Source organism: Delphinapterus leucas, chromosome 19 (assembly GCF_059928025.1).
Source record: "Delphinapterus leucas isolate spDelLeu-1000000601 "Yukka" chromosome 19, BTC_Dleu_Yukka2, whole genome shotgun sequence".
Lineage (NCBI taxonomy): Eukaryota > Metazoa > Chordata > Mammalia > Artiodactyla > Monodontidae > Delphinapterus > Delphinapterus leucas.
This window is the reverse complement of record NC_143147.1, coordinates 3,284,328-3,296,424: the sequence shown is the minus strand read 5'-3', so window position 1 is coordinate 3,296,424 and position 12,097 is coordinate 3,284,328.

Here is a 12,097-nt window from a genome sequence, read left to right as displayed (position 1 = left end):
ATTCTTACTTGTCAGGTATATTCCCAGGCGTTGAATATGGGGTGTTGAGTCCATTTCGTTGAACAAGGAGTAGGTCTTGTCTATTATATATTTGGCTTATGGAACGGTATCTGTGCTAATTTCAATCTCTGGTTTTATGCAGCACCCCAACTCACCTTTCCACATAAGCAAGCATAAGTTGGTTTTCTAAATTTGAGACCCTGTTCTGTTTTGTAATTCAGTTCATGTGTAGCCAAGTTTACGTTCCGTGTATTAGTGATATCTTATGATGTTTCTTTTTCTGTTTGTCTTATTCCTCATAGAATCGTCGTACCTGAATCCACTCATTATGCCGCTATGGGCCTGATGACGTAGATTGCATTGCTGAGTGATATTCCATTGTACGTACGTACCACAATTTCTTTATCCATTTTTTGCTATCTCGGATATTTAACTTGTACCGTAGACCCGGTTCTTGTAAACAGAGCCATCCCAAACTTTGGGGTGGCTGTGTGTTTTGATTTTAATTTCCGTAAGCTATAGGACCATAAGTGGAAGTGCCATAGGCTGTGTTGCTTTGTTTCCTACGTGTTTCAGGAAACACCATACAATTCTCCAGAGTGCCTGTTGGCAATTTACATCCCGCCCATCAGCATAACAAGGCTCCCTGTTCTCCATGACCTGTCCTGCCTTTCTGGATTTTACACTTGTTTCAGATGGCCCTTTGGACCGGGGGGCAGTGAGACTTCATTGTAGTGCAGATTTCCTTTACACGCTAGCTTGGTTGGCCAAAAAGGGCATATGCGTTTTTTCCTGAATATATTCAGGAAAAAACGCATACGCCATTTTTGGCCAAGTGCATCATTGTGGACATTCTGCCTCTTTTCCTATGCTTTAAGTGCAATTCCAGTCTACCCCCTGAAATCGTTTTCCTGAAATTCTGCCCCGCTTTCAAGTCCTCTTCGAAGACTTACTTCAATACATTTTTGGACGATAGCTGTCATTCATAACTCTGCAGGTTTGTGAATTACAGTGCCCCTGATCTCCTTTCTTCAACTCGCTTTCTTGTGAGCTGGCCGCAAAACAGCAGGATTGCTTAAGGCCCTAATCTGGTTCCGGCAGGGCATGGTGAGCCTTTGGTTAATTCCTCTTCCTGGTGGGAAATGAGCGTTCCATTTGCCCGTGCGGACACCTACAGCTAGTCTCTCATTGGTTCTCCCTATTCCTGTTCATCGTGCGCACAAATTGCAAACTGTGCCAAACAGGAGGTTAAAGGCACTGACTCTCCAAGTGGGGAGAGTGTTAGTAAAGCGTCTGGAAAGGTGAACCCGAGTACCAGGGGACGAAACCTGAGATGCATTTGAAAACGTTTCCCAATCACACGGTGGACCATACTCTGGGTTTCCCATGCATGTTTTAGCTGAAGGAAGAATCCCTTAAACCTGGAGAGTTGGGACCCATGGAATGGCTACCATGCAGTATGACTTCAAAGGGTCTGCGTTTGCTCAGCGTAGCTCACCAATGCTATCAGCCCGAAGTGTCCAGCCTTATGTCTCACCCAGCTCTGGGTGTAAATGTGGTAAATCCAGGTTGCATCACAGGCCCTGAATGAATTATTTAAGAATTGTTCTCTATTTCACTGTCATTGTGTTTTTTTTTGTATTTTATGTTGATAATGGGATTTATCGGATTTTCACTGCTCTGTTCATGCCGCTGTACACACGCTGGATTCTCTTATGTAGACATATAAACCCATGGGTTTGAAGATTCCTACTAGTCAGGTGTATTCCTAGGCGTTGAATATGTGGTGTTTAGTCCATTTCGTTGAGCAAGGAGCAGGTCTTGACTATTACATATTTGGCTTATGGAATGGTATCTGTGCTAATTTCTATCTCTGGTTTTATGCAGCACCCCAACTCACCTTTCCCCATAAGCAAGCATAAGTTGGTTTTCTAAATTTGAGACCATGTTCTGTTTTGTAATTCAGTTCATGTGTAGCCAAGATTACATTCCATGTATTAGTGATATAGTATGTCTTTTTCTTTTTGAATTCTGTGACTTTGAATGATCATATGTAACTCCTCTGGAGTTGTTACAAGTGGCCTTATTGCATTGATTTCCAGGCTGAGTCATATTCCACTCTACATAAGCACCCCATCTGTATCCATTTTTTCCCTCCAGAGACATTTAAGTTATATCCTAATCGAGGATCTTTTAAACAGTGTGGCGGTATACATTGGGGTGCCTGTGTCCTCTCGATTTTTGATTTTCCCAAGATATACGTCCATGAGTGCAAGTGCCCTGTGCTCTGTAGCTCATTTTTTAGATGCTTTAGTAAACACAATACACTTCTCCAGAGCGACCGTTGGCAATATACATTTCCAGTATAAGCCTCACAGGGCTCCCTTTTCTCCTTGCCCTGTCCTGCATTTCTGGTGCTTACGCTTTATGAGGACGGCTCTTCTGACTGATGCGAAGTGATATGTTTTGTAGTATTGATTTCCAGTGCCCACCTGTTTGGTTGGCTAAAAAGTGTATGCCCTTTTCTTGAATATATACAGAAAAAGACGCATACACCCTTTTTGGCCAACTGCAATGTTGGTAATGTTCAGTCCCTTTTCTTGTGCTTAATGGCGAGTCCTTTCTACCTCTTCCAATCCCTTTCCTGCCATTCTCTGTTGCTTACAAGTCCTTTTCTCTGACTTTCCTCAGGACATTTTTCAGTGATAGATATTTTCAACTCTGCAGTTTCGTGAATTTTAGTGCCACTGAGTTCCATTTTACAACTTGTGTTTATGGGAACTGGCCACAAAGCAGCAGGATTTCCTCAAGCCCTATTCTGTTTCCATGGGCAACCCTAGCCTTTGGTCAATTCGTCTTCCTGATTGGAAATGAGAGTGACATGTGCCTGTCCGAACACCTAGGACTTGCCAGTCATTGTTCCTCCTCCTTCCGCTTCATCCTCTGGACAAATTCCAAACTGTCTGCAACAGGATGTTGACAGTGCTGACATCTCCAAGTGGGGAGACTGTTCGTAAAGACGCTGGAGGGGTGAACCCGAGCACCAGGAGATGAGGAGATGAGATGCCTTTTCCAAACTCTTCCCGATCAGACGGCATACAATCCTCTGGGTGTGACAGACATGCTTTAGCTGTAGGAAGTGTCCCATTCATGTGAGGAGAACACCAGGGCTTTTTCAAAATCAGTGTCTCTCCGCAACCCAAACTGGGGAATTTTTTAAGCTACGGCTACACATATGTTCATTAAGGGCCTTGGGAAGTAGGCAGAGTCCAAACTTTAGATGATTGAAGTCTTCAGGGTCAGAAGCACTCACCACCGGCTTCTCTTAGGTTCCATTTTAACTGTCATTGATAGATGATGTCAATAAAAATATCTATTCTTTTTCAGATTATTTCCCCTTATAGGTTATTGCAAAATATTGAGTGTAGTTCCGTGTGCTATACAGCAGTTCATTGTTGATGATCGATTTTATACATAGCAGTGTGTATGTGTTAATCCCAAACTGTTAATTTATCCCTCCTTTCACCTTTCCCCTTTGGTAATAATAAATTATAAGACTTTATACTTCTCAGAAATGGGGGAGCTGAAAGAGAGGTATCATTTTCAATGGAAAAGCATTTAAAACAAGATTGAAGCTTTAACCAAGATTATTAGATGTACATCCTTGGAAAGAAATCACTTCGTTTCTCTAATATTGACCTGACAAATAAGACAAACCTTTTCACTGAACTTGCTTATAATAAAGTGATGGAAATATCAAATGGAAGTGTTAGAAACATCTTATTTTACCCGAGCCTTATACACTGTTCTATGTTAATTACAGTTTGGCTCACACATCTGTTCATTGAAGTTACAATGTTCTCAATTTCTGTTACTGATCCTCCAGAGTGGACCCCAACAAGTGTCCCCCTGCCCAGTGTCATTGGAGCCAACAGATCGAGACTGAGTTTGGTTCAGAAGCAAAGGTAACTCTATATTTTGATCAGAGAATGGAGAGGTGAGAGCATGTGCTACCCCGTGGGCTGTGGGCTGGGCTGCTGTGTAGAGATCCTGTCAGAGTCAGTGGGAGGGAGGGGGCGGAGCTCTTGAGGGCCCGGTTGGCTGCAGCTCAGGCTCTATATCACGGAGTGTGCACTGTGCCCCAGGAGCTGAGGTGTCGACCCAGCCATTCTGCACTAGGAAATCTGGCCTGAAGTGCCGGGTGTGGAACCTCTGTATGCGGGACCCTAGGAGCACGTGAAATTAGACAAAGCACAAAGGATAAAAAAGGTTAGACTTTGTTTTATTGCACAGATTCTATTTTTATCTCCCAGGGATTTTTAAGGGGCTTTGCCTGGGACAAACCCCTCTTCTGCCTTTTGTCCCCTTCCTCATTCTTGGAGTGCTGAGGGTGCAGACCCTTCTTCTGTAACTGCTGAGTGCTGAGTTAGGAGCCCTCATACCCGTGGGTGAGGGTCAGAACTTCTCCCCAGCAGCCTCCAGGTGACGTTGATTGTCCCCAGGCCTCCTGCCTCCCTGCTCGTCCGCCTGAGCACCAGTATTGGAAGTGTTATAGATTCTAATGACCTTTAAGGGTCCAGGAAGGAGATGTGCAGTGACGCTGTGAGGTCCAGTTTCACCCCGCCCCGCATTTGTTCGGCCACTTTAGGCTGACCGTTTCTGCCAGCCTAGATGCTCTGACCAGTAGTCTGCGCTTTCTTCAATTAGGCCCCTGAATTAACGTAAAAACAGCACCAGGTGTCAGGACCCTGTCCGCTCAACTCCCAGACAGTCCAGGGTCAGTGGTGATGAAGGACCATGATGGCCACTGAGTCAACAGCCTTTTGAAGTAAACAGGAGTCCAGCCGGTCTTATTGGCCACCATTATCACAGTGTCCGTAGGCTTTTCTATGGTGACAGCGTGATATACAGTTCCCCCGCCAAGATTATTAGGTCCGTTCTGGGTGCAGTATGTCCTGCAAGCAGTAGTCTACTCTTTTGGGACACACTCTTGTTGTTTTATGAGAGAAACTCCAGGTCAAGTGATGGTCACATGAGTCGTCATGGTGCCCCGTTGCCCCCGGTTATCTCTCTGGAGGTTGGAGCTGGAGGGCCTCCTCACTCGAGGTCAGTGTGCCCACGGAGCAAACCCTGCAACTTCAGGGCATGGTTGGGGGTTAGGATCACCACGTGGGGTCCTTTTCCCTTAGGAGGGAGGTGGCCTTTTGGGCTGCTGATTTCCAGGTTTTTAGATACCGCCAGTATCTTGGCCAGATGTGGCAGTGGGCCAAGCCCCTTGGTGACTGTAGTTTATCCTACCTGGATGGCATTCTTGCATTGTTCCATTTCAAGTGGTCCCAGTTTTTGCACTAATACTCCAATGGCGATTCACTTTTCACCAGGAATGTAAAGATCAAAGGGTTTAGCTAAATTAGGGAGTTCCAGGGCAAGGGTCTGAATTGACTGCTCTTTCCATTCTTGAAAGGCCACTTCTGGATTCTATTCAAAAGGATCATCATCTTTTCCTTTCAGTGTTTCATATAGAGGCCCAGCTAGTAGCCTGTAGTTAGGGATACAGAAGCAGCAAACCCTGGCCTCCCCAGGAACCCCTAAGCTGTCTTCTAGTTTTAGATATGGGTAAGGCTGTAAATTGTTTCTTCCCTTTCCTGGGATGGGCTTCTCTGACCTTCTGTGAGAATGAAGCCCAGGCAGGTTGCCGTAGTCTGTGATATTTGAGCTTTTTCTTGGACAACTTGTATCCTTTATTGGCTTGGTAGTTCAGAGATCTCCTTAGTAGGGCTGGTGATCAGAATGTCGTCTGCATATTGAAGGAGTGTTTCCTTTTCCAGTGGTAGAACTTTTAGGTCTTTAGCTGAGCTTTCCCCAAAGATAGTGTGGGAATTTTTGAACCCTTGGGGCAAGACGGCCCAGAAGTATTGTTTTAGTTGTATGTTGAGTCCTGCCACTCACAAGCCAAAATTTCTTGTGACTCTGACACTAATGGAATACAAAAGAAGGCATCATTGAAGACTAATACAGAATACCATGTCCTGGTGGTTGGTAGAATGACCAGCAGGGTGTAGGATTTAGGAACTACTGGAGGTATATCCTCAGTGGCTTCACTGACTGTCCTGACATCCTTTACCAGGACTCCAGCAGCCCATGGGACTCTCGAGATCAGGCCAGTCCCAGGATATGGAGATCACCTGCGCAGGTACCCTACTCCCACCCCAGACCACGGGGCTCTCGTGGTCAGGCCCCTGCCAGGATACAGAGCTACCCTTGCAGTTACCGTGGCAGGGCTGGGCACACAGGAACCGTGCATATCGCCCTCATTGCAGAGCACTCCCAGCTCACCTGTCACTCAGATCTGACACAGAGCACCTCAGAGCAGGACTTGAACTAACAAACAACAGCTCCGACAGGTCTGTGACCCTGGGCATCACTCTGTGTGGCCTCCCTCCACCTGGTCTTCCAGAGACTTCCACTGCACCTGGGGCACCAGGTCTCTGTTTCCACCCACCACCCACCCCTCCTCTCCCTGACTCCTGGGTTCCTCTCATTAGGAGAGGGTTTTCTTGAAGTTGTCTCCCACTCATGGGCCAGATAATATAATTAGAAAACAAGCCAGAGCTGCAGCCCCTTGTCTATCCTGACTCTCAGGAGCCCACACCTGTTCCTTGGACCTGGCCGATTCAGAAATTTCCATTTTCGGCAACTGTGAGCCCCTGAGGGGTGATTATTGGCTGGCCTGGGAAGCCTGACCATGCCGGCCAGTCCTCCCCAGGTGTGCCTGTGTTGAGATCAATATAAACACCGCTCCAGGCAGCAAGAGCCCCTGCAGCTGTGCCTGACGCCATTTTCTCTGCCCAGTCAGCAGTCTCGGGGCTGGGCTGGTGGGAGGGAGTGAGAGGCCACGGTTTTGTGGGTGGCCCAGTGTGAGTGGGGCTCTGCTGGACTTTCTGCAGCAGTTGCCAAGATGCCACCTGCTAAAGAAGAGGACGTGTCACCCATACCTGCCGCTGGAATTTCTCCCTGGGCAGAGGTGAGGAAGGAAGAAAGCAGTGGGGGCCGGGACACCAGGGGTATCTCAGGCAGGGAAATGGAAAGCTTCCAGAAGAGTACCCAGGGCCAGGACCATCCTGGCTGGCCTGCAGGCACCAAGTCGGCTGGCATGCTGTCGCTCATGTGGCTCCATGGCCCTTCCTCTAGGCTTTCAAGTCCTTGTACATATTCAGGTGTTTTACCTGGGAAGGGTGGGAACATTTCAGCAGCAGCTGGCCTGGGTCTCGGCCCACGTTTACTCACAGATGCCTTGGCACGGTCCACCAGCTTTGCAATGAGGACGCTTGTTGCGTGGGGCCTGCTGGCTGAATGGGAGATGATTCCCCACCACTGACCAACTACAGAATTGTTTACAACTGGAGCAAGTGCCCTGATACGGTTTTCCTCTGTGTAACTTGTGGGTTCTGTTTTTTTTTCTTTTTTTCATTTTTGGTTCAAGGTAGATTTTATTCCTCTTTTTTGTATTTACAGATATAAACATGGAAATAATTTATTCATATAAATACATGTATGTGAAGGGAAGAATATTTTTTCTGTTTTAATTTTTTTAATTTTATTTTTTTAACTTTGAATTTTATTTTATTTTTTTATAAAGCAGGTTCTTTTCGGTTATCTCTTTTCTACATATAAATGTATACATGCCAATCGCAATATCTCAAATCCTCCCACCACCACCCCCAACACCTTTCCCCCCTTGGTGTCCATACGTTTGTTGTCTACATCTGTTGCTGTATTTTTGCCTTGCAAAACGGTTCATCTGTACAATTTTTCTAGGTTCCACATATATGCATTAATATACAAGATTTGTTTTTCTCTTTCTGACTTACTTCACTCTGTATGACAGTCTCTAGATCCATCAACATCTCTACAAATGACCCAATTTCATTCCTTTATATGGCTTAGTAATATTCCATTTTATACTTGTACCACATCTTTATGCATTCGTCTGTCTGTGGGCAATTAGGTTGCTTCCATTACCTGGATATTGTAAATAGTGATGCAATGAACATTGCGGTGAATGTCTCTTTTTGATTTATGGTTTTGTCTGGGTATATGCCTAGTACTGGGATTGCTGTATCATATGGTAATTCTATTCTTAGTTTTATAAGAAACTCCATAATGTTCTCCACAGTGACTGTATCAATTTACATTCCCAACAATAGTGGAAGAGGGTTCCTTATCTCCACACCCATTCCAACATTTGTTTTTTGTAGATATTCTGATGATACCCGTTCTAACCAGTGTGAGGTGATACACCATGGAGGAGTCTATTTCGTTGAGCAAAGAGTAGGTCTTGTCTATTACATATTTAGCTTATGGAACGGTATGTGTGCTAATTTCAATCTCTGGTTTTATACAGCACCCTAACTCAACTTTCCCCTTAAGGAAGCATAAGTTTTTTATCTAAATGTGAGACTCTGTTCGGTTTTGTAATTTAGTTTATGTGTAGCCAAGTTTACACTCCCTCTATTAGTGATATCTTATGATAATTATCTTTCTGTGTGTGACATATTTCTCTTAGAATCATCATACCTAAATCCACTCAATTTGCTGCTACAGGCCTGATGACATTGATTTCATTGCTGAGTGATATTCCGTTGTACGTAGGTAGCACAACTTCTTTATCCATTTTTTTCTTTCTGGGATATTTAATTTGTACTGGACTCGAGGTTCTTGTAAACACAGCAGCCCTAAATTTTGTGTTGGCTGTGTCTTGTTGATTTTAATTTTCCTAAGCTATAGGGCCAAAAGTGGAAGTGCCCTAGGGTCTGTAGCTTTGTTTTTCAGATGTTTCAGGATACACCATAAACATCTCCAGAGTGTCTGTTGGCAGTTTACATCCCACCCATCAGCATAACAAGGCTCCCTGTTCTCCATGGCCTGTCCTGTGTTTCTGGTTTTTACACTTTTTTCAGATGGCCCTTTTGACGAATGGGAAATGAGACTTCATTGTAGTGCGGATTTCCATTGCTGGAGTGCTTGGTTGGCCAAAAAGGGCATATGCGTTTTTTCTGAATATATTCAGGAAAAAAATGTATACGCGCTTTTTGTCCAAGTGCATCACTGTCAAAGATCTGCCGCTTTTCACATGCTTTAAATGCAATTCCAATCTACCTCCTGATATATGATTCCTGCAATTCTGCCTCGTTTTCAAGTCCTCTTTGCAGACTTACTTCAATATATTTTTGCCAATAGCTGTCATTTAAAACTCTGCAGGTTTGTGAATTACAGCACCCATGATTTGCTTTCTTAACTCGCTTCCTTGAAAGCTGGCCACAAAACCGCAGGTTTGCTTCAGGCCGTAATCAGGGTGTGGCACGGCACTCTGAGCCTTTGGTTAATTCCTCTTCCTGGTGGGAAATTAGAGTTAAATGTGCCTCTCCAGACACCTGCCTCACTCCCAGCCCCTTGGTGATGTGTGTCCTCTGGTTTGAGGCCACATGTGATGGGTTCCTCATCTTTTGATGATGTGGCCCCACTGGTGTGAGGATACTCCTGCCTGCTTCCCATCCCCTTGGTGATGTGGTCCCTCCGGCGAGAGTCTGATCCTGGTTGGGTTCCTCACACTTCTGTGAGGTGGACCCTCTTCTCTGAGGTCATTTTTGCCTGGGTGGCACACCCCACCTTGGTGACGTCGGCCCTCTGGTGGCAGTTGGAGCCTGCTGGGAGCCTCCTTCCCTCGGTGATGAGGCCCTCTGGCATCAGGCCCTAACTGCTGGGTTCCCACATTTTCTGATACGTGCTAAGTGGTGCGAGGGCACTCCTGCCAGGTTCCCATCCCCATGGGCATGTGGGCCTTTTGCTCTAAGTCCCAACACCTGTGTTGTTCACCGTTTCATGATGTTGGCTCTCTGGTGTTAGTTCACTCAGGCCTAGATCCCATAGACTCTGTGCTCTGAGCCGCCTGCTGGGAGGTTCCAACTGCTGGATTCCTTACCTTTTCTATTCTTTGGGTCCTGTGTTTTCATGCTCCTCCTTCCTAACTCACTCCCAGCCCCTTTTTGATGTAGGTCCTCTGGTTTGAGACCACCTGTGCCGGTTTCCTCACCTTTATTGATGTGGTCCCACTGGTGTGAGGACACTCCTGCCTGGTTCCCACCCCCTTGGTGATGGGGGCCCTCTGGTGAGAGTCTGATCCTGGCTGGATTCCTCACACTTCTGGGAGGTGGGCCCTCTGCTGTGAGGTCACTCCTGCCTGGCTGTCACACGTCACCTTGGAGATGTGCGCCCTCAGTTGGGAGTTGGTGCCTGCTGGGAGTCTCCTCCCCTCGGTAATGAGGACCCTCTGGCATCAGGCCCTAACTCATGGGCTCCCAAAATTTTCTGATGTGCGGCCTGTCGTGCGAGTACACTCCTGCCAGCGTCCCATCCCCATGAGGATGTGGGCTTTCTGCTCTGAGGTCCCAACAGCTGGGTTGCTCACAGTGTCAGAATGTGGGCCGTCTACTGTGAGTTCACTCCGGCATGGATCCCATAGCCTCGGTGCTCTGGGCCACCTGCTTGGAGCTTCCAACTGCGGGGTTCCTCACCTTTTTTATTCTATGGGCCCTCTGTTGTGAGTCTCCTCCTGCATGCCTCACTCCCAGCCCTTTCATGATGTGTGTCCCCTTGTTTGAGGCCACATGTGCTGTGTTCCTCACCTTTCACTGATGTGGCCCCACTGGTGTGAGGACACTCCTGCCTGGTTTCCATCCCCTTGGTGATGTGGGCCCTCTGGTTAGAGTCTGATCCTGGTTGGGTTCCTCACACTTCTGTGAGGTGGGCCCTCTGCTGTGAGGTAACTCCTGCCTGGCTTTCTCCCGTTGCCTTGGTGACGTCGGCCCTCTGGTGGCATTTGGAGCCTGCTGGTAGCCTCCTCTCCTCGGTGATGAGGGCCCTCTGGCGTCAGGCCCTAACTGCTGGGTTCCCACATTTTCTGATATGTTCTAAGTTGTGCGAGGACACTCCTGCGAGGTTCCCATCCCCATGGGGATGTGGGCCTTCTGCTTTGAGGTCCCACCGGCTGGGTTGCTCACAATTTCATGATGTGGGCCCTCTGCTGTGAGTTCACTGTGGCCTGGATCCCATAGACTCCGTGCTGTTGGCCACCTGCTGGGAGGTTCAAACTGCTGGATTCCTCACATTTTTTATTCTGTGGGCCCTGTGTTTTTAGGCTACTCCTACCTGCCTCACTCGGAGCACCTTGGAAATGTGGGTCCTCTGGTTTAGGCCACATGTGCTGGGTTCCTCACCTTTCTATAAATGGCCCCACTGGTGTGAGGACACTCCTGCCTTGTTCCGATCCCCTTGGTGATGTGGGTTCTCTGGTGAGAGCCTTATCCTGGCTGGGTTCCTCACCCTTCTGTGAGGTAGGCCCTCTGCTGTGAGGTCACTCCTGCCTGACTGGCACACGTCACCTTGGCGACATGGGCCCTCAGTTGGGAGTTGGTGCCTGCTGGGAGTCTCCTCCCCTCCGTAATGAGGGACCTCTGGCATCAGGCCCTAACTCCTGAGCTCCCAAAATTTTCTGATGTGCACCCTGTGGTGCGAGTACACTCCTGCCAGGTTCCCAACCCCATGGGAATGTGGGCCTTCTGCTCTGAGGTCCCAACGGTGGGTTGCTCAGTTTCATGATGAGGGCCCTCTGGTGTGAGTTCACTCCGGCCTGGATCCCATAGCCTCGCTGCTGCTGGCCGACTGCAGGGAGGTTCCAACTGTGGGATTCCTCACCTTTTTTCTTCTATGGGCCCTCTGTTTTGAGACTCCTCCTGCCTGCTTCACTCCAGGCCCCATGGTGATGTGTGTCCTCTGGTTTCAGGCTACGTGTGCTGGGTCCCTCACCTTTCAATTATGTGGCCCCACTGGTGTGAGGACACTCCTGCCTGGTTCCTATCCCCTTGGTGATGTGGGTCCCCTGGTGAGAGCCTTATCCTGGCTGGTTTCCTCACCATTCTGTGAGGTGGGCCCTCTGCTGTGAGGTCACTCCTGCCTGGCTGGCACACCCCGCCTTTGCAACGTCGGCCCTCTTGTGTCAGTTGGAGCCTGCTGGGAGACTCCTCCAATCGGTGATGAG